The sequence below is a fragment of the Somniosus microcephalus genome, chromosome 8 (assembly GCF_052327205.1).
Source record: "Somniosus microcephalus isolate GS21.2 chromosome 8, FLI_Smic_1.0, whole genome shotgun sequence".
Lineage (NCBI taxonomy): Eukaryota > Metazoa > Chordata > Chondrichthyes > Squaliformes > Somniosidae > Somniosus > Somniosus microcephalus.
In genome coordinates this window covers 82,077,516-82,103,929 of record NC_140994.1, presented here as the reverse complement: position 1 = coordinate 82,103,929, position 26,414 = coordinate 82,077,516, and the positions used below count along the sequence as shown (strand labels likewise).

The 26,414-nt window shown below is 44.8% G+C and overlaps 1 protein-coding gene and 1 long non-coding RNA gene across 4 annotated transcripts in view; one reads left to right on the top strand and one right to left on the bottom strand.

Annotated features, from left to right (window-relative positions):
* The window catches only part of LOC147113671 (uncharacterized), a 33,371-nt gene extending 8,420 nt beyond the window's left edge, over positions 1 to 24,951 (bottom strand). Inside the window, exon 1 of the long non-coding RNA XR_015079256.1 lies at positions 24,563 to 24,951. This is a non-coding gene — a long non-coding RNA (uncharacterized LOC147113671). The remainder of the gene's footprint in view (positions 1 to 24,562) is intronic.
* Positions 12,301 to 26,414, top strand: part of rhobtb1 (Rho related BTB domain containing 1) — an 85,974-nt gene continuing 71,860 nt past the window's right edge. Inside the window, exon 1 of one of the 3 annotated variants that reach the window (XM_085994949.1) lies at positions 12,301 to 12,389. The gene's annotated coding sequence lies outside the window, so the exon portion shown is untranslated. Of the gene's footprint in view, positions 12,390 to 24,371; positions 24,621 to 26,414 lie in introns of those variants that run through there. The other 2 variants (XM_085994948.1, XM_085994954.1) reach the window with 2 other exon arrangements.

Here is a 26,414-nt window from a genome sequence, read left to right as displayed (position 1 = left end):
CGGTGCGCTGTGAGGATGGGCATGTCGGGTGACCAATGGCGTGAGGGTGGGGTGATTGGAGGCAGGAGGTGATGTGCTGGAACTCCAGGAATACATCCAACCAGAGCTGGCAACCCTGCAGCTCCTGACTGACCTGAGTGCCTGTTGGCGGCCTCTGAACCACTGGATCTTCACACGCAGCCTATCTACACCCATTTTTGGCCAGCGGGATAAGATCCGGCTGTTTCAAATCATCCGGCCCTCCCACAGCGACTCCTGGGTGGGAGATTCAGCTTTTCCCCCCGGCTTTCCACCTCAGACTTAAAATTCCACAGGCATCAGTACTTCACTCAAGTGGCTACAATTCATTGGTGAGCCTTGTCAGCAGGCTATTCAACCGCTTAATTATGTCTTGCATAAGGCATTTCTGACAGCATGAGGCTTTCGTGGAAAAGATATTTTTCTTGTGGAAAATTCTGCAGTCAGGCCCTTCCCCGCTAATCACATGTGGTCTGGTAACGGAAAGATCAGATAAAGGTTGCTGGGCATTTTTTTCCAAATGGGTAGTTAATTGTTGGGTTTAGTAACTTGACCTTTGCCCACCTATTCACTTAGGTTTGAGGTACTTCAGTCCATGTTTATATCCAGATTAATATTTTTTAATTATTTACTTGTAATGTCTCTGGCATTGTGAAAAAATGGATAATGCTGGTGAATACAAAACCTATTCACGCTGAACTTACTTAGTAACAGGGTGTGGAAATAAAAGGGGTTTTTAGTGAGTATTTTGGAAATCCATAATCCTCTTGTCAGATGCTTCTCACACTACCTATTAGCAACAACAACAAAATCACGCCCCCTCCATCTACCTCAGGACAGATGGAGGTTCTGGGATCTTCCTGGACTGTGTGGCTCAGTCCCACACCATGCGGTACATTAACCTTAGTGAGCCCACTGGGTAAGCTGCAGTGTCAGACTTTAACCAATCTTACTGAGCACCTTCCTCTCAAACACCCCCTCTTCCTTTTAAAAATCAGCAGACTCAGGATCACATGCTGCTTCTGTTACCTCGGTAACTTTCAAAATGTCATCAGATTTTACCTAAGCTCCTCAAATGACACTGGGCTACATTTAAAAATTCGAATAACTTTATTAATAGTAATAGAGACCTAGGGGTTCACACACATAAATCTTTGAAGTCGGCAAATCAAGTTGACCAGGCTGTTAAAAAAAGCATACGGGATCCTGAGCAGGTAGGTCAAGCTGCCCGAGAGATGTTCTGCTGATCCCCTCAAACACCCACATCTACAGACTGAGGTGTACTTACCTAGCTCGGACAGAAGTTTTTTTATTATTCATTCTCGTGATGTAGGCATCCCTGGTTGCCCTGAGAGAAGGTGATGGTGGACTTTCTTCTTGAATCACTAGGTAGCGGTTTTGATACAACTGAGTAGCTTGCTAGGTCACTTTAAAGGGAAATTAAGACTCAAGTGCATAAGGGCGGGTAAAGATGGCAGGTTTCCTTCCCTAAAAGGACATTAGTGAGCCATGTGGTTTTTACGGCAAGTTTAAGGACTTTACCTTTAAGAAACCAGTGAATTATATGTACTGAGGGTGACATAGAACTTCAAGCATCAGGAAATATTGTACAATGCTATATAACATGTGTAAAATTGCAAAGGAAGAGTGATTGTATATGCCAAATATACTCTAACTCTGCTGCAGCTGTCAGTGTAAGCCTATAAAGACTATGCCATATGCTACTTCAATACTACTGGCATACGATTAACCCTTGCTGTGCTTCTTTATTAAATGCTTTAACTTCACTCTTGGTAAATTTTGTTCATGTAAAGGAAAAAATTGCAGGGCTATGGGGAAAGAGCAGGGAGAGCTCTTTCAAAGAGCCGGCACAGATGCGATGGGCTGAATGGCCTCCTTCTATGCTCTATGATTCTATAATTCTGTCATCTACAAACAGAAGGAACTTGTATAGACACTGAAACATGACCAGAACTTGTAGGCTAACATCTGGTACTCACTATAGATTGTACTTCCCCAAACTATCTCCAAAATGAACTTTGATTGTATAGGGGCCACACGTACTGTACTTAAACCAGCCCGACTACCCATCATTTAGAAGCAGTGTAGCCATCAATCTTCACAGTCAGGTGACACATCAGCCACATCAGATAACATTTGCTCATTATGTCCTTCATCATAGGGAAAACCACCTAACATAACCAGTCATCTGCCCCTGTGGGCTGAGCTTGTAATAAATGACTGTTAGGCTTCAATTTAATAAGAGGCGAATGTAATATTAAAGCATCTAATCTTCCATAATTCCTATATTTGTTTACGAGAGATCTGTAAAATATTATACTTTCCCTTGGCAAAAAATTAGACTTGATTTTTTTTGTTGTTGGCAGGAACAATTTAACCTACAGCAGGCATATTTATAGGAGCTGCAGCAAACGGGTGACTCCTAAGCAATCAAGATGCATTGTTTTCACATGGAAGGAAGACTTGAAAAATCACCCATTTTAATGGTTATGCATGTGTGATCTCCATCTGCACGGGTGTGCCAGTTATTCTGGCTGCAGCCTTTGCTGCAGTTATCAGATTTAGTTATTGGGCTGCTGAATGTAGGTCAGCACAACACTGTTACATCCCCTTGACTTAAGCGGTTATGCTTGAATGCTGTACTAAAAATATACTTGAACTACTTCTAATTTCTTCTCCTATATAAATCATGATGATTTCCTCAACTTTTTTACTTTTACCACCCGATATGGTCAAACTCCAAATACAATAGTATTAAAAGCTATTGCTCATAATTATATCAGAAATTGAAATATGGCAACGAGCTTTTTGCTCTAAAGTATGCTTTGAACACATTTCAGGTGTGCTCCATTAATATCCTAATTGGTAGCACTCTCGCCTCTGAGTCCATTTGCCCTTTCCTCTCCTGCACAGTGTCCGGGGGTTATTTTGGCCAAAGGTGAAAACAGGCTCTAAATGGGTGCTGTGCTAATAAGACACGCCTGTTTAAAAGTCTGGATTTAGCATGCAATTTTGGTCCTAATTGTGATTACCATAATTTGAACTTGCCTGGAGGTGCTAAACCAGACATCTGCAGGTTTAGCACTCAAGTGCTGATTAGACGCAATTTTTGTGGAGCGGTTATATGTGGGTTCCTTGCACCAACTTCCACTGAAGGTGTGGGGTGCGCTGGCTGGCACAGACGGTACGTTGCAGGATGGCTCAGGGACTGAGGGAAAGGGCACACTGGTTCTCAGTCACTGCACTGGAGGTCCTGGTAGAGGAGGAGGGATGTCCTGTAGCCGCAGGGAGGAGAAGGACACCACCTCGCCCTCCTTGCCCTCCTCGCCCCTCTCTCCTGCAGCAGCTGGTGCTGCTCTGCCTGGCTTCATGTGCTCCTCCCATTCCTCGTCCAGGCCAAGGGGGACCCCTAGCAAGGTGCCCATGACCAAGCACTCCCTTTCTCCTGGTGAGTCCTAGAAGGTGTCCAATAAGGCAGAGTAGCACAACACTCACTCTTTTTAGGTGAAGTCCTCAGAGAATTTACAGAATAAATGTTCCTAGAATGTTGGTGAATTCTTGTAAAAGTGTCCTAGAAAGTCTCCCGATGTGCTTCAGAGGTCCTCGTCACAGCTCCAGCACCAAGTGAACATGAAATGGTGAGTATCCCTTTAAGTAGCGCTTGAAATCCACATCAACGCCTCGTTTACTCCTAAATAGCGGGTCGCAGTTAGGAGAGGGCGTTAGGACAAGCGCTAGCCACCAAAATGCCATGCAGCCTCTTTAATGAGCACTAGCAGGCATTTTAAGTGGCAAGCAGCCACTTAATGAGCCTCCGGGCGGCCGTTCCTAGCGCATGCTTCAACTCCACTACCAAGATGGTGTCTTGCGCTAAACATGGGCTAAACCGACGTTTCAGCTCAAGACCCTATCTTGGCCACCTCGGAGGATTGTTAGCATCTGACCGCGCTGCTGAAACTCGCCCCTCCATCTTTTGTTTCACTTGGTTCTGTTCAAGATTTTGGGGGTAAAGGGAAAAGACAATTATAAGTTACTGGAGCAGGTGAGCAGCTGCCAACAGGTATTCCGTGTACAGTGAGTTAGGGTATCCCACAATCCCATATATTCTGTGAGCATGTGACGTTTGTAAACACAGGCTCAGTGGTAGCACTCTTGGCTCGGAGTCAGAAGGCTGTAAGTTCAAGTCCCACTCCAGAGACTTGAGCACAAAATCTAGGCTGACAATCCAGTGCAGTACTGCGGGAGTGTTGCACTGTTAGAGGTGCTGTCGTTCACATGAGATGTTAAACTGAGGCCCTGTCTGCCCTCTCAGGTGACTGTAAAAGATCCCATGGCACTATTCAAAGAAGAGCATGGCAGTTCTCCTGCTGTCCTGGCCAATATTTACCCCTCAACCAACATCATTAAATCAGATTATCTGGTCATTATCTCATTGCTGTTTGTGGGAGCTTGCTGTGCACAAATTGGTTTCTGCGTTTCCAACGTTACAATGGTGACTACACTTCAAAAGTACTTTTAAAGTTTGCGTAGACTGGAAAGGAAGCTAATGTAGACCCCATCTTTAAAAAAGGCAAGATGGACCAGGGTAACTATAGGCCCATCAGTTTGACATCAGTAATAGGAAAGATGCTTAACAGAATCATTAGGGTTGCAATTGCTTTGATAGAGAGGGACATATTAAGGACACCCAACGTGGCTTCAAAAAAAGGAGGCCATGTCTTACAAAATTGATTATATTTTTTGAAGAAGTCACCAAGTTGGTGGATGAGGGAAGCCATTGTCTACTTAGACTTCCAAAAAGCTTTTGACAAAGTACTGCTCAAGAGGCTTCTGTCCAAGATCGAAGCCTTTGGTATTAGTGGTAATATATTGAACTGGACTGAGAATTGGGTGGGAGGATGTAGGCAGAAAGCAGTTTTAGATGGATTTGGATCTGTTTGGAGATTCACCAATGGTGTCCCACAGGGATCGGTGTTGGGATCGTTGCTCTTTACTATTTTTATTAATGATCTAGATGTAAGTGTTGGGGGGCACGATCTGAAAATTTGCAGATGATACTAAGATCTGTGTGAGGTGTTAGGACTATAGACGATGCTCGACTGCTTCAGGCGGATCTTGATGTTTTGGGGGATTAGGCCCGTGACTGGCAAATGATGTTTAATTTGGAAAAGTGCAGTTTTATGCATGTGGGCCGGGCGAATGCTCAACATACATACACCCTTCAGGGAAAAGCATTAAAGAAGATGGAGAAAGAAAGAGATCTGGGCATTCTAGTGCCTAGATCTCTAAGGTTCATGAGCAATGCAGTGAATCAATTGCTAGAGCGAATAGGGTGTTCGGGTGCATTTATAGGACAATTGACTATACGATGAGGCATACTATTTTTCATCGTACAAGATCTTAGTCAGGTCTCAGTTGGAATACTGTGTCCAGTTTTGGTCTCCTCAGATGGTGGGTGATATTGAGACTTTGGAAAGGGTGCACAGGAGGGCCACTAGACTACTCCCCAGTATAAAGTGGAACTCTACACTTTAGAGGAGGGTAGACTTACGGGTGATCTGATCAAGGTTTATAAGATGATGAAGGGAATAGATTGTGTGAGAGTTGACAAGTTTGTTCCAATTAAATAGGTTAGGGAGGATCGGGGTCACAATTTTAAGTTGTGGCCAGATCTAGGTTAGATGTCAGGAGGTTGTTCGTTTCCCAGAGAATAGTGGACCGCTGAATTGCTTCAAGTGAGAGCTGGACCTGTTTCTGGTTGAGGCGGAGGTCACCTCTTAGAAAATGGAGGTACTGCAAGGAATTCAAGGCTGGGGTGATCTCCTGGACTAGTTTCAATCGCCAAGGGGGATCGGAGAGGAATTTCCCAGATTTTTTTCCCCCAAATTGGCCTGGGTTTTTATCTTTTTTTTGCCTCTCCCAGGAGATCCCATGGTTTCGGGTGGGATGGAGTGTATATATTGTGATACACAGGTATCACACTTGTGTGGGACAGGGTGGATGGACCAGAGGATCATCTCCTGTTGGTCATTGTTCGTATGTTCGTACTTCATTGGCTGTAAAACGATTTGGGATGTCCAGGGGTGGTGATAGGTGCTATATAAGTGCAAATCTTTTTCTGTAATTGTGTCATTACAATCCTCGCTTGCAGCCAATACCATGGTGATAAAATGATTGACAGAATGGGAAAGAATGACACAAAGTAATACATGAGCCCTTTGGCAAAATGCACATCCATTTGGACAGTGACTTGCTTGACTCACATTTCCTTAAGATGAATGGCCCATTTATATATCTGCCATTCTTGCCATTTGCTAAGTGATATTAATGTGCCATTTAAACTGAATGTAGCACATAAACAACATTACCAAGGAAGTTATTATATTAATCCAATCTGTTTACTGTGCTAGGCTGTTACATCTGCTTTGATAATGCTGTTGCCTCAGAGATTAACCCTGTTATTTAAAATAAACTCCTATGGAGACTGCATGTAAGCCTATCTTACCCTACTCACTTGTAGTAATTAGTGCGAACTAGTAAGAATTGCCGCTTCAATCACTTGAAATGTGATCCACAGACAGCTCGACAGGTGGGGCCCTGCCTCGCCTAGGCTTCCAGTGTGGAAGTTGTAGTTGTGTCTCGGACTCAGAGTGGCTGACTGTTCCACCTTTTGATGGACAGGTCATTTCCGGTGCAATTGGTTTTCTTGTTTTTTGCCCTTTCATCGCGAAAACGACCCGAAAATGGCAGGCAGATTACCGGCCTGCGTCCTAGACTGTGGCACAGGGTATATAGCCATGACCGAAAAGCCGGTTGCCATGGAAACAAGCTGGCTTGGTTAGATATGCATATACCTCACCTGTCCAAAAAGGTCACCAGCCTCCCCCTTCTCTCTACCCCTCCCCCGTAGCCATGTAATCTCCTGGGAGAGGCAAAAAAAACAAGGAAAAAACCCAGGGCCAATACGGGGAAAAAAGTACTCTGGTCAATTCCTCTCCGCACCCCTCAAGCAATCGAAACCAGTCCAGGAGATCACACGGACCAAGTGTTATCTATAGAGACACTTAGCTTCTATATGATGCAAACTCCGCCCCAGTCAAGAACTGTTCCAGCTCCCTCTTGAAGGCATATGCTGTCGGGGAGACACAACTGGGCCAGCACCAGCACCTGTTCACATATAAGTAAGGTGGGAGGGGCCACTCTCGGCCGACTGCCTCTGTTTCCTGTTGCAGTGTCCATCGGGGGAGGGGGCTCAGACACAGGAGTGTCCCAAGAAGCTGGCAATGGGCTTCTGTCAGGATGTCCCTCAGACCCTCCTGTGTGAGGATTGCGGGGTGGGGCACCGCATCAAGCCAAAGGAGGCTGAAAAAGTCAATCCCAAACTACTTCCCAGCAGATCTTGGGGCCTTCTGGATGCTGTTCTCCAGCAGTAGCCAGAATGCCTTGAAGCCAGCGAGCAGGACCATGGCTGCAAAACTCTACACTTTTTGTTGGCCAGGGCGTGGGCCTGCACTAGAAGTGCAATCGGGCCATATTAATGGCCCAGGACACCAAAATCGGTGGCACCTTGGCCTGGACAGACCTGGGTAGACAGGCCAGAAAAATCACCCTCATGCGCCCCAACTGAGATTCTACAGTGTTGTATAATTTAAACTTTGTCTTTCCCACTGCACTAGAGTGAACAGAGATACCCGGAACTATAAACTGTTTGCTTTCAGTTGGTGGGGATGGGGAGGGGGACTGTGCTGTAGACTTTTCCGTTGGCTCTTAATGCCACTGTGTGATTAGCAGAAAAGAATCATGCCTGTCCGGGTACAGCTAGTCTTACACTGAGATGGAGCAGTCCACTACCACAAAATTCTCCACTTCATCACCTAGACATGAGCAGGTTGAAGTTGAGTAAAGTCTGAGTTAATGCTAGGACTGAAATTTGAACATGGCCCTTCTAAATGGGAATCCAGTCTACACCACATCCCCCTCTCCCTGTGCTTTTCCAAACTGCTGATATGCATAGAACTAGAACTTTAAATGTAGTTTTTTTTCGTTCATGGGATGTGGGCGTCGCTGGCAAGGCCAGCATTTATTGCCCATCCCTAGTTGCCCTTGAGAAGGTGGTGGTGAGCCGCCTTCTTGAACCGCTGCAGTCCTGTGGTGAAGGTACTCCCACAGTGCTGTTAGGTAGGGAGTTCCAGGATTTTGACCCAGTGACGATGAAGGAACGGCGATATACTTCTAAGTCAGGATGGTGTGTGACTTGGAGGGGAACTTGGAGGTGGTGGTGTTCCCATGCGCCTGCTGCCCTTGTCCTTCTAGCTGGTAGAGGTCGTGGGTTTGGGAGGTGCTGCCGAAGAAGCCTTGGTGAGTTGCTGCAGTGTATCTTGTAGATGGTACACACTGCAGCCACGGTACACCAGTGCTGGAGGGAGTAAATGTTTGATGTGGTTGATGGGGTGCCACTCAAACGGGCTGCTTTTTCTTGGATGGTGTCGAGTTTCTTGTGTGTTGTTGGAACTGCACTCATCCAGGCAAGTGGAGAGTATTCCATCACACTCCTGACTTGTGCCTTGTAGATGATGGAAAGGCTTTGGGGAGTCAGGAGGTGAGACACTCGCCGCAGAATACCCAGCCTCTGACCTGCTCTTGTTGCCACGGTATTTATGTGGCTGGTCCAGTTAAGTTTCTGGTCAATGGTAACCCCCAGGATATTGATGGTCGGGGATTCGGTAATGGTAATTCCGTTGAATGTCAAGAGGTGGTGGTTAGATGCTCGCTTGTTGAAGATAGTCATTGTGTGGTGCGAATGTTACCTGCCGCTTATCAGCCCAAGCCTGAATGTCATCCAGGTCTTGCTGCATGCAGGCGTGGACTGCTTCATTATCTGAGGAGTTACGAATGGTACTGAACACTGCAGTCATCAGCGAACATCCCCACTTCTGACCTTATGATGGAGGGAAGCTCATTGATGAAGCAGCTGAAGATGGTTGGGCCTAGGACGCTGCCCTGAGGAACTCCTGCAGCGATGTCCTGGGGCTGTGATGATTGACCTCCAACCACCACAACCATCTTCCTTTGTGCTAGGTATGACGCCAGCCAGTGGAGAGTTTTCCTCCAAGTTCCCATTGACTTCAGTTTTACTGGGGCTCCTTGATGCCACACTCAGTCAAATGCTGCCTTGATGTCAAGGGCAGTCACTCTCACCTCACCTCTGGAATTCAGCTCTTTTGTCCATGTTTGGACCAAGGCTGTAATGAAGTATGGAGCCGAGTGGTATGTATACACTTAGAGCACTTAGCCGTGTGTATATCAAATGTGGGGCAGCCTTGAATGTATCTTGGTTTAGTGATCTATCGCCAGATCTGGCTGGAGCACATCAAGCATTATTGGATCCTGCTCTTCTCAGCGAAAACTGCTTTCTATCCAAGATCATCCTGGAAAACAAAGATAACCCCACTACAAAGATAATGCCTTATTTGCTCCACTACTAACCGTCTCCTTAAACCCCTCCCCCCTGCCCCCATCTCCAACATGTGGGAGAAGCTCATGGACTTGTTTGTCACTAAGATTGAGAGTATTCATTCAGCTGCCTCTGGTGCATCGCCCCCTTCCCCTAGCCCACCAAGCCAAGCCCCCAAGGTTTCCCCCGTCCTAGCCCTGAACCCACATCTTTCTATAGTTTCTCTCCTATCTTCCTTATGTCCTCTCTGAACTCATCTTGTCAATGAGATCCACCTCCTGCTCTCTGGAACTCATTCCCACTAAACTGCTGACCACCCAACTTTCCTTCCTGGCTTCTATGCTAGCTGACATTGTAAATAGTTCCCTCCCCTCAGGTACGGTCCCCATCCCTTTCAAAACTGCTGTCATCACCTCCCTCCTCAATAAAAACACCTTCAACTCCTCTGCTCTTACAAGCTACCACACCATCCCCAACCTCCCTTTCCTCTCCAAAGTCCTTGAATGTGCTGTCACCTGCCAAATCCAAGCCCATCTTTCCCGCAATTCCATGTTTGAATCTCTTCAATCAGGTTTCCGTTCCTGCCACAACACTGAAACTGCCCTTGATTAAACTCATAAATGACATCCTCTGTGACTGTGACCATGTTGCATTTTCCCTCCTCATTCTCCCCAATCTGTTTGCAGCTTTTGACATGGTCAACCAAATCCTCCTCCAATGTTTCTCCTCCATTGTCCAGCTCAGTGGGACTTTCCTCGCTTGGTTCCACTCTTAGCGAGTTACATCAAGTCTACAGCACAGAATAGACCATTCGGCCCAACTGGTCTATACCAGCATTTATGCTACGCACGAGCCTCCTCCCACTATCCAATAATCCAGTGCATTTCCAGCAATAGCTTCTCTTCCCATCCCCACACCGTTATCTTTGGAATTTCCAAGGATCTATCCTTGGCTCCTTCCTCTTCCTCATCCACATGCTGCCCCTCAGTGACATCATCCGAAGACATGGGATCATGTTCCATAGGTATGCTGACAATACCTCACCACCACCTCTCTTGACACCTCCTCTGCCTCTGTGTTGTCAGTCAGCTTGTCCGGCATCCAATCCTGGATGAGTCGCAATTTCCTCCAGTTAAACATTGGGAAGATTGCGGATCCTGCTACAAACTCTGCACCTTCGTCACTAATTCCATCCCCCTCCTCAGTTTCAGGTTGAAGCCAGACTGTTTGAACCTCAGCGTCCTATTTGATGCTGAGCTGAGCTTCCAACCCATATCCTCTTTATCACAAAGACCACCACTTCCACCTCCGTAACGTTGTCCGTCTCCATCCTTGCCTCAGCCCATCTGCTGCCAAAATCCTCATCCATGCTTTTATCACTTCCAAACTTGGTTATTCCAATTCTCTTCTGGCTGACCTCCTATCGTCTACCCTCTCTAAACTTCAGCTCATCCAAAACTTTGCTGCCTGTATCCTAACCTGCATCAAATCCCATTCACTCATCACCCCTGTGCTCGCTGACCTATGATTGGCTCCCAGTGACCCAACATCCCTTGATTTCCCTCCCTAAACCTCTCTGTCTCTTTTCCCTCCTTTGACACCCCCCCACCCCCCACCTCCTAATATCTCCTTCTTTGGCTCAATGTCAAGTTTTGTTTGATTACACTTCTGTGAACCACCTTGGGCTGTTTTTCCACATTAAGGGCACGATATAAATACAAGATGTTATTGTGAATCAGGTTTCACAGATCAATCAGTAAATAGGACTGCTGATTAATGGAGTAGGCCCACTGTCCTAACCTTAGATTAGAAGGGCAATATGTTTCATGAAAAAGAGGACTCAGGTGATCTAAAGCTGCACAACTGCATTCATGATGTTAATTATAAACAGATCTTCTGTTGACTTATTCCTGAATCAGGCTAAGATATTCAGCCGCTTGTTGCTAACTGTTTTGCAAGAGTGAAACAAAAAACCAGTGTCTGGGTCTTGTATTTTTAAACTGTGGTCAGTTCACTTAATGCTCTGCATTTTGATCTAGCTAATGCTGTGGCCCTGTTATGCCCTTAACTCGCTACTACATTAATATTCCTTCTCAAAGCACAGTATATGTCTGACAAAATGTTGAACTGAGACAATTATAGAGCCACAATTATATCTGTCATAAATAGCCACTTAATGGCTTTTCAACAGTTTAGCCCAACCAAAAAAGATTATTACAGCATCCCCATTACCAAGTGTTTTCATATTTGTAATTAAATATCACCTTCATCTCTAATCGTCATTATTATCAGCTAATGGTCTTTTGAGTTATCTTCATTGTGACTGTAAGTGTAGAAATCGCTTCAAACAAAAATTAAGCAGGGTGCATCCTTGTTGCTGAGTCAGAAATTGGGCTGCTTTATATCTGCTTCAAGCTCAAGGACAGTGAATGTGAGACCTAATAAAATGCCTGTTCCGCAGCAATACCGAAATAATAGGGCCACCCTACTTAATCTTTACTTTTATTGGAATGATGGAGTGCAGTAATCTTTTAGCATAAAGTCTAATGTGCAGGTTTTTGCAAGAAGCTGAATAATGGGGGATGTGGTTACGCGTAGAATCACTAACTTTTCAGAAGGCTGGTGCAATCGGGTAACCTCAGCTTTTTGAAGACGAAAAAACCCGACAGCGTCAAATTGTTCTAGAAAAAGAGCAAAAACCTTCAATCAGGACGGTTGGTTTTACAGTCAGCAGAGACTGGCGATTGACGTCACTGGAGGAACTGATGTTGTCCCAGACCACATGTGGAGCTTATGTCCCCAGCTTCAAGCAAAGGAGAAATGACAGGATGGAGCAGGCAGCACTTAACACAAGATGTTTATCGGGAAGCAAAAAAAACCTTCTAACATATTTCAGGTCTGTTCTGGGGATGTAAATGTTTCCGTGGGAAATAGGGTGAAATTGACAGAGATTGTCACAAGGTGCAGAGCACTTGCATATTGATCTCGCAGTTTATTTATATCTCGGCATATTTATCTTTCACTATATTTATCTCTCGGTGTATTTTACTGTATTGTTCATGAAGTGTATAGCACAAAGATAATTGAAAAGTAAATATAGAATTATATCTGCCGGTTTGTTAGTGACATAAAATATAACTGAATTGAAACAATTGTAGGAAGATTTGTGTACATGGGGACATGGTCAGAAACTGACTGAATAATCATTTGGACTGTTTTGGGATATGCTGATTTGCCCTTTTCCGGATCAGTTTAATGCACAAGAGTATTGTATTTCCAGCGCCATTCACATTTAAATAATTAAGGTATCAGCTGGATCGCGTGGAACTTGTAAAAGTCCAAAGAACGATACCATTCTCCCAGGATCAGAAAACAGGCCTGTTCAAGTGCGAGAAAAAATGATTTCTTTTTTACTTTCTCTTCTTCTCCTGGAGTCCAGTTGCACATGCTGGGAGCCGTCCAATGTCTGGTCCCAGGGAGGTTGTTCTTCATTCTTCATTGTTCGACCGAGAGCTATTCAAATCTGGCTGGGGCAGGGGGACGGGTGAGCTTGTCTTCAATCAAAGTGCACGCACACTCTTTTACAAGCAGGGAGACTGGGGCTGGGGCACCTGGCTGATTTTCACTTTCCCTAATGCTGGGGTCGATTGAAGCTCCACTATCCCGGCTCCAGCTGGGATCTAACCTGCGGCTCAGTACCACAGCGGGCGGTGCACCTACTCAAATTCAAATTCAAATTCAAATCGCTTTATTGGCATGATAAGGTACATCTTATGTTGCCAAAGCATCAAAATACATTCACGGTTGAACACATAAACGCAGTTCTATTCATACAGTGTATAAACAGGTATATCCCTGAGTGTATAAATATACATTCGCATTATTTATATATACTCTTTTCTTAGTTTACTGGTTGTCCCTCTGTTCATGGCAAGCTGTAACATAGTGTGCTGCCAGTGTTACACAGCTTCTCTCCTCCCCCAGTAGGAATGGGAGTTTTTGGTTGTCATTCAGATTTCTGAATTCAGGGCATTTTTGTGAGAATTTTTGGTAGAAATTCTCCCTGATGCCCTGATATTTTCCACAGGCTGTGAGGAAGTGCATCTCTGTCTCCACTACTCCCTGGCTGCAGTGAGAGCATATCCTGTCCTCTCTTGGCAGCCTGGTCTGCCTGTGTCTGCCTTTTTCGATCGCTAGGCTATGTTTGCTAAGTCTGTACCTTGTCAAGGTTTTTCTCAGTTTGTTATCCTTTACCATGGTCAGGTAATCAGCTATGTTGTATTGTCTGTTTAGGGCCAAGTAGCAATTGAGTTTGCTTTGGGTTTTTGTTGTTTCTGCCCAATATGTCAGATATTTTTCCTTTTGCTTAGCGACGATTGTGTTGGGTCGGATTCTTTGTGTTACGCTGTCACTGTCCTGGGGCTGGTTATTGTTAGTATTGTTAGTAGTTACTTTACTGAGTCCCAGGACTAGTTGACTGAGGGTATTCTTCTTTATGGTCATCTCTTGGCATTTCAGGGCAGCGTAGTGATAGCATTGGTGGTTGCTCATTTGTAGGTGATTCCAAAATTTGGTGGCTCTTTTTTGGATAGTGATTATTAATGGATATTGGCCTAGTTCCGCCCTGCATGCATTGTTTACTGTTTTCCTTTGAGTCCGGAGGATACTTTTACAGAATTCTGCATGTAGGATCTCAATTGGGTGTTTGTCCCATTTTGCAAATTCTTGTTGTGTTAGCGGTCCCCATACCTCACTGCCATAGAGTGCAATTGGTTCGATTACTGATTTGAAAATTTTTAGCCAAATGCTAATTGGGATTTAGAGTCATAGAGTTTTACAGCACAGAAAGAGGCCCTTCGGCCCATCGTGTCTGCGCCGCCCATCCATCCCTGTCCAGTCTAATCCCATTTTCCAGCATTTGGTCCATAGCCTTGTATGCATTGGCATTCCAAGTGCTCATCCAAATGCTTCTTGAATGTTGTGAGGGATCCTGCCTCTACCACCCTTTTGGGCATTGAGTTCCACATTCCAACCACCCTCTGGGTGAAAAAGTTCCTCCTCAAATCCCCTCTAAATCTCCTGCCCCTTACCCTGAATCTATGCCCCCTTGTTATTGACCCCCCTACTAAGGGGAAAAGTTCCTCTTTGTCTACCCTATCTATGCCCCTCATCATTTTGTATACCTCAATCAGGTCCCCCCTCAGCCTTCTTTGCTCCAAGGAAAACAACCCCAGCCTGTTTAGTCTTTCTTCATAGCTGAGGCGCTCCATCCCAGGTAACATCCTGGTGAATCTTCTCTGCACCCTCTCCAAAGCAATCACATCCTTCCTATAGTGAGGCGACCAGAACTGCACACAGTACTCCAGCTGTGGCCTCACCAGCGTTTTGTACAGCTCCATCATAACCTCCCTGCTCTTATATTCTATGCCTCGGCTAATGAAGGCAAGTATCCCATATGCCTTTTTAACCACCTTATCTACCTGTTCCGCTGCCTTCAGGGATCTATGTACATGTACACCAAGGTCCCTCTGACCCTCTGTACTTCCTAGGGTCCTACCACTTATTGTGTATTCCCTTGCCTTATTTGTCCGTCCAAAATGAATCACCTCGCACTTTTCAGGGTTAAATTCCATTTGCCACTTTTCCGCCCATCTGACCAACCCATTTATATCGTCCTGTAGCCTGAGGCTTTCCTCCTCGCAATTGACCACCCCACCAATTTTCGTGTCATCTGCGCACTTGCTGATCATACCTTTTACATTCTCATCCAAATCATTTATGTAGATCACAAACAACAAGGGACCCAGCACCGATCCCTGAGGTACCCCACTGGACACAGGCTTCCAGTCACAAAAGCAACCTTCGACCATCACCCTCTGCCTCCTGCCACTCAGCCAGTTTAGGATCCAACGCGCCAAGGCACCCTGGATCCCATGGGCTCTTACCTTCTTGACCAGTCTCCTATGCGGGACTTTGTCAAAGGCTTTACTGAAGTCCATGTAAACCACATCCACAGCATTTCCCTCATCCACCCCCCTAGTCACCCCCTCGAAAAATTCAATCAGATTTGTCAGACATGATTTACCCTTGACAAAGCCATGCTGACTATCCCCGATTAATCCTTGCCTCTCCAAGTGGAGACTAATTTTGTCCCTCAGAATTTTTTCCAATAATTTCCCTACCACAGATGTTAGGCTCACTGGCCTGTAATTCCCTGGTTTATCCCTGCTACCCTTCTTGTATAATGGTGCTACATTAGCTGTTCTCCAGTCCTCTGGTACATCCCCTGTGGCCAGAGAGGTTCTGAAAATTTGTGTCAGAGCCCCTGCAATCTCCTCCTTTGCCTCCCACAGCAGCCTGGGATACATCTCGTCCGGGCCTGGGGATTTATCCACTTTTTGGCCTGCTAAAACCGCTAGCACCTCCTCCCTCTCGATGCTAATATGTTCAAGTATGTCACAGTCCCCTTGCCCGATTTCTATGTCTGCATCGTCTTTCTCCATAGTGAACACAGATGCAAAAAATTCATTTAAAACCCCGCCTACATCATCTGGCTCTACACACAGATTGCCACTTTGGTCCCTAATGGGCCCTACCCTTTCCCTGGTTATCCTCTTGCCCTTAATATACTTATAAAACATCTTAGGATTTTCCTTTATTTTGCTCGCCAGTGTTATTTCATGGCCCCTCCTCGCCCTCCTAATTTCTTTTTTAAGTATGCCCCTGCACTTTTTATACTCCTCTAGGGCTTCTTCCGTCTTTAGTCTTTTGTAACTGCCAAAAGCCCCCCTTTTATTTCTAATGCATTTTTGTATATCCCTTGTCATCCAAGGTTCCCTTTGCTTGTTGGTCCCACCCTTGACCATTACAGGAACATGTTGGTGCTGTACTCTCTCTATTTCCCTTCTGAAAGTCTCCCACTGTTTTGATGTGGATTTTCCTATAAGTAGCTGCTCCCAGTCCACTTTGGCCAGATCCTGCCTTATCATATTAAAATCGGCCTTCCCCCAATTTAGAACCCTTATTTCCGGGCCGTCTTTGTCTTTTTCCATGACCACCTTAAATCTCACCGAATTATGGTCACTGTCGCCAAAATGCTCTCCTACTGATACTTCCACCACTTGCCCGGCTATTTGGATTGATTTTTTAATGGCATAGAAAGCCCTTCTTGCTTTCTCTTTCAGTTCATTCACAGCCACTTTGAAGTTTCCCGTAGAACTGATTTTTAAGCCCAAGTATGTGTAGTTAGTGGTTTGTTCAATTTTGGTTGTTCCTATTGTGAAATTTAATTTGGGTCCCTGAGGTCTGGATCTTTGCTGGAACACAACGACTTTGGTTTTTTGGGGATTTATTGTCAGGGCCCAAGTCTGGCAGTACGACTCCAGCAGATCCAGGTTCTGCTGTAGACCCTCCTTAGTTGGAGACAGCAGAACCAGGTCGTCTGCATAGAGGAGGAATTTAACCTTGGATTCATATAGGGTGAGGCCGGGTGCTGTAGATTGTTCAAGTAGTTTTGCCAATTCATTTATGTAAATATTAAAAAGAGTGTCGGTGAGATTGGCGAGCCCTGCGTCACCCCCCGCCCCTGTGGGAAGTATTTTGTTCGTTTGTCTCCAATTTTAACTGCACATTTGTTGTTTGTATACATTGATTTAATTACATCATATGTTTTTCCCCCTACCCTGCTTTCGATAAGTTTCAGGAATAAACCGTCATGCCAGATGGAGTCGAAAGCCTTCTGGAAATCTATAAAGCATGCGTAGATTTTGCTTTTGCTATGGTGAACATGTTTGTCAATTAGGGTCTGTAGGGTGAAGATATGATCTGATGTTCTATAGTTTGGCAGGAATCCAATTTGGCTTTTACTCAAGACATTGTGCTCCTCAAGGAAGTTTATAAGTCTTTTGTTTATGATGCTACAGAATACCTTCCCCAGGTTACTGTTTACACAGATGCCTCGATAGTTATTTGGGTCGACTTTGTCCCCACTTTTGTATGTGGGCGTTATGAGTCCTTTGTTCCAGATATCAGGGAAGTAACCGACACTCAGAACCAAGTTGAAGAGTTTTAGGATAGCCAGTTTCATTTTGTCGTCTGTGTGTTTAATCATCTCGTTTAGTATGCCGTCTGTCCCGCAAGCTTTTCCTGGTCGCAGGTCCTTGAGTTTTTCAGAAAGTTCTTTTTCTGTTATTGTGGAGTCTAGCGGGTTTTGGTTATCTTTTATGGCCATTTCTAGCTTTTCCAGTTTTACTCACTGAGCCTCTAGAGCAGCATCGCCCCCACAAACTTCATGCCTATTTTTGATTGGATCAATAAGGGTGGTACTAGGTTGCCCCAGTTGCCCAAGATGTTGTTGTTAAAACTGTTTAAATATAAAGTCTAAATAAACTAAAACAAACTTATAATTCTAAATCATAATATTATCATGTCAATTAGACATTCTATACTGTGTAGTGCCCACCGGTTGATGAAGGCCCCAAGCATACCAGCGGACACCACATGCTCCCACACCAGGGCCACCCAGGCACGGACAAGGGGTAGGCAGCTAGAGGACCCTCCCCACAGGCCGCGCTCATCCTGGACCTGTGAATGGCTGTTTTAGCCGGCACCAGGAACAGACCCACAGGAAGATCCTCCTCCAACTTACCGCCCCCCCCCCCCCCGCCTGTGCCCAAAGATCAGAAGTGTGGGGCAGAAATTCAGCCGAATCCCCGTCCCCCACGTCATGTGATTTCTCATTAAAGGATAATCTCACCCTACCCAAGTAATTGGATCAGAATCCTTCAGTACACTGGGACTGCCAATAGACCGGGATTTGGTACAGTGAGATCATACTTTGTATGGCATTATTTATTTATACTTTTGTTTTGAATATCCAAATTTTGTTAAAGTGTCGGGTACCTTTTACTGTGGCTTACACTGGCACTTGCTTCGACAGAGGAAACAGCTTGGAGTTATACTGTGCCGCTTGCATCCTTCTCTGGGCAGGGGAAAGCAGAGCTTTGTGCATTCTCACTTGAAAGCATATGCAGAATTTTCTCTGACGTCTGGTGACATTTCTTAACATTGGAAGAGAGCTGAGATCTATTGGACTTGTGCTATAAATTCGGAATTGGTGCGATATGAAACTTGCATTGACTCCATGAAAAATGTGTATTATAACTGGCCTATAAATACACATCAAGTAAGGTTAGTAGTTGATGTATTTCACTGACTCCACTATAACTTACAACTATTCTTTAATCTCACTTCCTTCAATAACAGCAAATTCCACTTATATAGTACATTTCATGTAACAAATGTCCCAAAGCACTTTACAGGAGATCAGAGAACACCAAGCAGAAAATTCAGAGAAAAATGACAGCAAGTGACTGAAGATGCAGTTGAAGAGATGGCTTTTGAGGAGGCTTTTGAAGATTGGGAAAGAAGTGGCAAGCTGGAGGGGCTGAGGGGGAGAGAGTTCCAGCGTGGTGGGGCATGGTGGCTAAGGATCTGAGAATGGACTGGAAGTTGGGATGCAGGGTCACAATAGACCAGAGTCAGAAGAACAGTGGGTGTATGCTGGGATATAGGTCTGGAGAAGGTAGCTAAGGTAAGGTAGATCAAAGCTATGGAGGGATTTGAAAACTTGGATTAGGCTTTCAAAGTTGATGCAATCGGGGGGGGGGGGTGGAAAGCCATTGGAGGTCAATGAGAACAGGGGAGATAGGTGTGTGGACATAGTATATGGATAGCAGAGTTCTGGATAAATTGTTTCTCCGCTTTGGAATTTGCTGCTCATCTCCTCTGCATCTCCATCATTCTCTTCTCCTCAAAAGTCATCTCTTCCACCACACTTTGGGTCACTCATCTTAATCTCTCTTTTCATGGCTCAGCATTAAGGGCATAATATAAACAGAAGTCGTTGTTTATGTAGGATGGAGATTGGGAGGATAGCATGTGAGAAATCAGGAGAAGCCATCTCCTGTAATTTCTCTCCTACTCTATTGCTTGTTGTCCTCCTGTCTCCTGTAAAGTGAGTTGGGACATTTGCTACACAAGAGGTGCAATGTTGTGTGGATGAGGCTTTCAGTAGCAGAGGGGTTAAATAGAGACATAGGCAGGCGATGTGACACAGATGGAAGTAGACCATCTTGATGATGGATCCAAAAGGTAGGGCTGAAGCTCAGCTCAGGGTTGAGGATCCCAAGGTTGCTTCTGGCCTCTTGCGCATCCCCAATTTCCTTCACTCCACCATTGGCGGCCATGCCTTCAGCCAGCTAGGTCCTAAGCCCTCGAATTCCCTCCTTAAACCTATCCACCTCTTTCATCCTCTCTCCTCCTTTAAGTCACTCCCTAACACCTACCTCTTTGACCAAGCTTTTGGTCATCTGTCCTAATATCTCGGTGGCTCAGTGTCAAATTTTGTGGCTCGGTGTCAAATTTTGTTTGATAACGTTCCTGTAAAGTGCATTGGGACATTTTACTATGATAAAGGTGCTATATAAATGCAAGTTGTTGTTGCACATTGTCAGGTTAAGCCTGAATGAGCAGTCAGGAAGAGGGCTGGAATCAAGATCAGAAACACAACGTAACTCCTAGGAGCTTAACAGAACAGCTTGCATATTGCCAAAAAATGCTAAGTAGTTATTTATGCTGCATGTGTAGTTTGAGTTTTTGTTATGGTGCGAGAGCCAGATTCCACCAACGATTTTTACTGGGAGATCTGCCTTGGGCTTAGTTCCATAAAGTTTTTCAGATTAGCGTTGGCCATAAATCATCATATTTTCAAAGAATCATAACATGGTAATATATTGGTTTTATTAGGTCTGGGCATGTTTAGTTCCAAACAATGTAACCTCAGTACATTATTTTAACTGGCATTTAAATGCTAATAATATCATTTCCAGCTGTTCATATTTGATACGTCTCAGTTCATCATATTAAAAGAAAGGAGCGTCTTTCACTAAAATAGGCTCAGAGAGCTGGGTCTTTTTACTGGAAAAAAGTGGTCTTTGGGAGGATTTGATTGAGGTCTTTAAAATAATAAAAGGGACTGGATTGTGTCCATTTTGATAGAGTATTTGAATTAGATAAGTTAGGGAGAACCAGGCGACATGCGTATAAGTTATGTAAGCATTGAACAGGAAGGTATTTCTTTTCTCAGAGGGTCATAGACCTCTGGAACAAGTTGGCGGCTCGGGCACTGAGTCTATATTTGCAGAAAGTGCTCAAAAAGGAGCATGATGAGTTGCTGGCTGTGGCTGATAACACAAAAGGTATGCAGAGTATTAGGTGATGTGATTCATGGTCACTGTGGTCTCCTGGAACTCGTTTTGATTCCCAGATTTTTGATCCCTGAATTGGCCTAGGGTTTTTTAAATATGACTTTTGCCTCTCCCAGGAGATTACAGTGTCAGCCTTAGCTTAATGGTAGCATTCTCGCCTCTGAGTCATAAGGTTGTGGGTTCAATCCCCACTCCAAAGACTTGACTGCACAATCTAGGCTGGCACTTCAGTGCAGTACTGGGGGAGTGCTGCACTGTCTTTCGGATGAGACGTTAAACCAAGGCCTAGCCTTCCTTCTCAGGTGGCTGTAAAATATCCCAGGGCACTATTCGAAGAAGAACAAGAGAGTTCTCCAAGTGTCCTGGCCAATATTCATCCCTCAGCCAACACCTAAAAGGGATTATTTGGTCATATCTCATTGCTGTTTCTGGGAGCTTGCTGTGCCCAAATTTGCTGCTGTAGTTCCTACATGACAACAATGACACTTCAAAAGTACTTCATTGGCTGTAAAGCACTTTGGGACATCCGGTGGTCATGAAAGGTGCTGTATAAATGCAAGTCTTTCTTTTTCTTTCCTAACATTGGCTGCTGGTGGGTGCAGGGGAAGGCGGATCAAGACGCTCAGTTGCACCATGACTGTATGGGACAAGCTCGATGGACCAGCTGGTCTTTTCCTGTCATCATTTTCATATGTTTGCACATCCTCAGGACATTTTAAAATACTCCAGAGCCTATGAATTACTTTTCAAGTGTAGCAACTATTGTTTTGTAGGAAAATGCAGTAGCCAATGTGCATACCTGGTTGCACAAACAGCAATGGGATGAGTGACCAATTAATCTCTTTTTGATAGTGATGGGTGAGCAATGAATGTTAGCCAGGCCACAGGAAGAACTCCCTACTCTTCTTTGACAAAGCACCATGGGATCATTTACATTCACCTGAACGGGGCTTCATTTTAATATCTCATCTGAAATAGGGCATCACCAACAATGCAGCACTCCCTCAGTATTGTCCTGAAGCATCAGCCTGGATTATTTGCTGAAACCCTGGAATGGGCCGTAGAACCCACGATGCAAGAGTGCTACCACTGAGCCAAGCTGACACTTAAAGGTTAATCACATTGGGGCTTGATTTGTATGGAAGAAATTCAACCTTAACTATAGCAAGAGGATTAATGTGTATGAGCTGGTAGTCTACAATAAGCCAATTATTCAACATATTTTATATCATTTTGCAGGTTGTCTATAATGACTGGCCCCTCAGTTCTCCACTAACATTAAAATTTGACAGGTATTTGGATGCCAGCCTGCGCAGCGACACATGCACAGCGCTCTATTTTCCCCACACTAGACAGCGACACAGGACAGTATACCTCGGCTCAAACCAACAAAACGTTCTGATAAAATAAATAACGTTCTTCCATTTGTATAGCACCTTTCACGACCTCAGGGCGTCCCAAAGCGCTTTACAGCCAATGAGGTACTTTTTTTTGAAGTGTTGTAATGTAGGAAACGCTGCAGCCAATTTGCACACAGCAAGCTCCCACAAACAGCATTGAGATACATGACCAGATAAATCTGTTTTAGTGATGTTGATTGAGGGATAAATGTTGGCCAGAACACCAGGGGATAACTCCTTTGTTCTTCTTTAAAATAGTGCCAAGGGGTCTATTATGGCCACCTGAGAGGGCCATAAAAATTCCGCACATCCGACAGTGCAACACTCCCTTCATATTGCACTGGAGTGTCAGCCTTAGAACATGTGCTCAAATCTCTGGAGTGAGACTTGAACCGACAATCTTCCAGACTATTGCCGCCTGAATGATTAGCATGAAATGATTTGACCTGGAAATATTTCTCCTTTCATAATGAACCAAGAGGGGTGAGATACTGAATAAATTAGTAATTACAATGAATCAGAATCACTTCACGTAGCTGTCTAACAGGAGAACAGATCTAAGTATTTGTGGGGAAACAGACTCGCAGTCTATGCGGAAACGGTGTCAGCCCCACATCTATTCTGTAAACACAATGGATTGGGGAGGGGGCGGGGGAGCGAGTCACTGCTCAAATATTTAAGCAATTTATAAATAAACTATACGTGCAGTCTTAAGAATAGTTGATTAGACGGCGTCACTTAATCTTTGTGAATCTCTACAGTTTGATAAAATATGTTTGCAATCTTTGACAGTTTTTAGTGACATTGCCATTTGATAATTGCATTAAGGTTTATTTTTTGCCCTTGGACGTTAATGTTTTTTTGTCTGGATTTTTTTATATAACCAGAGGCAGATGCCATGTGCATTTTGCAAAGTAAATTTAAAGCTGGAAGAAATCCCATTTAAAAAAACTGATCATAAAAGGTGGTGATATCAGTAACAAAATGAAAGAGGTAACAATTTTTGGGCGGAGCGTGCGACATGAAACCTTTACTCGTCTTTCAGTCCAGTCGATCAGACTGAAAGACTTTAACTGAGGAAACACTAATCTTTTAATGCCTGTGGGTGACAGACGTGCTTCAGCGAGTCCACTCCATGGCTGCAGACAGAACGTTGCCTCCTAATAAAGCTCGACATTTATAGCCTTTGGTGATGAGGGTGTCTCTCGGATATTGGCATCATAAGCGAAGGAAGAAATGGGATGCCACGGGATAGCAGCTCGGCTGCACAGAAGGGACAATAGCTTGGGCATTGTTTACACAAATAAAACACATTTGTTTTCTTTTGCGCTCTGGATTTTGCTCAATTGCCCTTGGGAGTGCAGATCAGACAAGGAGCGTTCCGATTTAATTATTTTAAAAAATGTTATGAATTAGTTAAATTCTCTTCTAAATTGGCATAGTCTGGCGGTAAATGTCACAAATTATTAACGCCGAGTAAAATGACAAATCTAACGCAAGGTCCCTCCTATTAATAATCTACACGGATAAACAATAACAGTTTCGCTAAGTTTATGATTGTTCGGCTAACTGGACCCAAACGAAATGTAGCATTACTTTAGAATACATTAATTTGCAACAAATGCGGAAAGTATTAAAGGAATTTGACTTTTGAGAGTTCTAAGTACACCTTTTTTTTAAAAATAGCCCTGAATAACAATATATTGCGCCAGATAAGGATGGATGTTGACGTTCCTTCTGATTTTCAGGACAAGCAATGCTTGACAATATAAGCACGAATTTGCCGATTTATACCCTTGAATTTGTCCATTACTCGGTGCTCGGGTAGTTATTGTTAGACCCGATGGAGTGAAGCGGTAGATTCTGCATGTAAGGCTTCACTTGTAACAAGTCCTAACCGATTAACGCTTTATTAGCACGCAACGCACAAATGTGAGAGCGTAAATCAGGGGAATTTCGGGCTTTAGTATTGCCCAGCACCATTTGCAATACACCCGTCACATTCATGCTTGCCACAACCACTCAGTCCCCCAACAGCAGACCTGCAGCACGCACGCACGCACGCTTTTCATGAATGGAGCCGGGCAGCGGGTTATAAACAAGCGGGCGGCGGGCGCTGACGTCACAAAGAGCCGCGCGCCTGGCTGGCTGGCTCGCGCCCGGTGCTGAGTGACGGCAGGAGCCGCGTGCGCCGGGCGGGAGCGGGAGCTGGTTCTCCCACAGCCGCGCGCCCCTCCCCCCTCCCCCTGTGACAGGACAACAGCTCGCGGATGCCATCCGTCCACCTTTCACTTGACTTCGGCTGAGGGGTGGGAGGGAGGAGAAGGGAACCGAGAGCGGCGGCGGCGGAATGAGCCGGGCACGCTGACTTGACACCCACCCCCACTCCCGCCGCTCATTACCTTGCTACGGTCCGAAGTGGGGGTGAAGAGAGTACATCGCGGACCTGAGGAGACGACGGTAAGGCGGGATGTTGAGGTGGTGGGGCGGCCGCCCGCCGAGAGGAGGAGAAGGACGATGAAACTCGCCGGGAACTACTCGGCTTGGGAGGAGGGGAGTTGATTTGTAAAAATTGATCAAAGTTTGTGCTGTCACGCGAGGCGGTGACTGAGCCGCCCCGATCCCCCCGGTAAACTTGTTGCTCTACGGGGGGTTCGAGGGGCTGCGATTCAAGGCCCTTCCCCCCCCGGGACTGGGGTGTCCGGCCGGCCGGTGGGAGCGGCGCGCGCTGTGTTGTGCGTTACTGTGGCAACCACCGCCGGGCAGCGGTCCTGCAAGCTCGGCTGCTGCAGCCCTGGACCACAGCTGGGGATGGATGGATGGGTGGGGTGGGTGCATTGGAAGCGCTGCTTCCTCAATTTTGGCCATGCCCCTTGTTCGGGCTGTTAACTGCGAAGGGGAGTTCGCGACGTTGCGATCGGCCAGTTTGAGTTGACGGGATATGCCCCGGGGTAAACCCCAAGGCGATTTAAATGAGGCGCAGATAGTTCTTTTTGTAATCGCTCTCGTCTTTTTTACCCCTGGGTTGTCGGCAGATTCGGGGAAATGCCAGACAATTCAGACCCGCCACTTCTTAAACTTTTCAGCTGTCACGCTGACCTTTTAAATAAACACTTATTACAGTAATAACGTTTCTCAAATCTGGAGTAACTTGTTACTGCAATAATTCCGTGTAGCAATTTTAAACACTTCTACTTTCCATTGATATCAAATGTAGCTACCCTATTTATTTTCTTGAAATAATAAGCTTAAAATACCCAAGTTACTTTATTCTGATCCTCTCCCATTTTGGAAGTGGGAGCATCATTTGGGAAACAAGTACTGAATAGAAAGGGACAATTGCATTTGTCACCTTGTGAGATCGCCCACGGTACACCAAGAGTTAAATTAAACTGCAGATAATGTTAAGAGTTGCATTCCCTAGGGGACCTCTTGAAAATAAGCAGCCTCTCAAAAGTTGTGACAATATTCTTTCTGAAGTCATGTTGTATGATATAGATGGAAGTAATTCTGCAAGACAATGTTTACAAAGAAAAATTATTACAAACCAAATCAAATACTTAACAGAAGGCACACCTATAGTTCAAAAAAGAAGGCTGAATAGACGCTTTAATTGCAGTCAGCAAATGTTAATATTAAAGCTGAATCTGTTAATTTAAGAGAGTTTTCATTTGAATCTCACTGTGTATTTTTAGAATTTAAAGTTCAAATTGGCCTTGCTGTAATAAACACACAAGTGTGATGATAGTCAAACCATAGTTTTATTTAGTAAAATTGTTGTCATTAATATATTGGCCTTGAAGTTACTGTGGGATGATGGGTTTGAATTCTTAGTGTTTGGAATTCCTCTTGCTATTTTAGCAGCGGCATTAATCTGTTTGTTTTAAATGGATTAATGCCTCCACTAAAGTTGAGAGAGGAATTCCAGGAGAACATGTTGAGTGTCTGCACCCATTGCCCTGCAGCACAATTTAAAGGCCATTGTTTTTATTTTGTGATACTTTTTTTGATATAGATTAGCACTTGGAAAATTAGGGGCTGATGGAAAATCAGCAAAGCCAATAACGTCCATGAGAAACAAAACAAGGGATTACCGTTGGTGTTCAGTGCTACCTGTGACACCTGTGCTATTGGTGGGTTATTGAGCAGTAAATTTGGGACTGCTGTTTACCACACACTTCCCACCTATTATTTTTCTGCCAAATTGCTCTTCTGTGCTGTTCAACAATAAAAGCTTCCATTAGGGTAATTAAT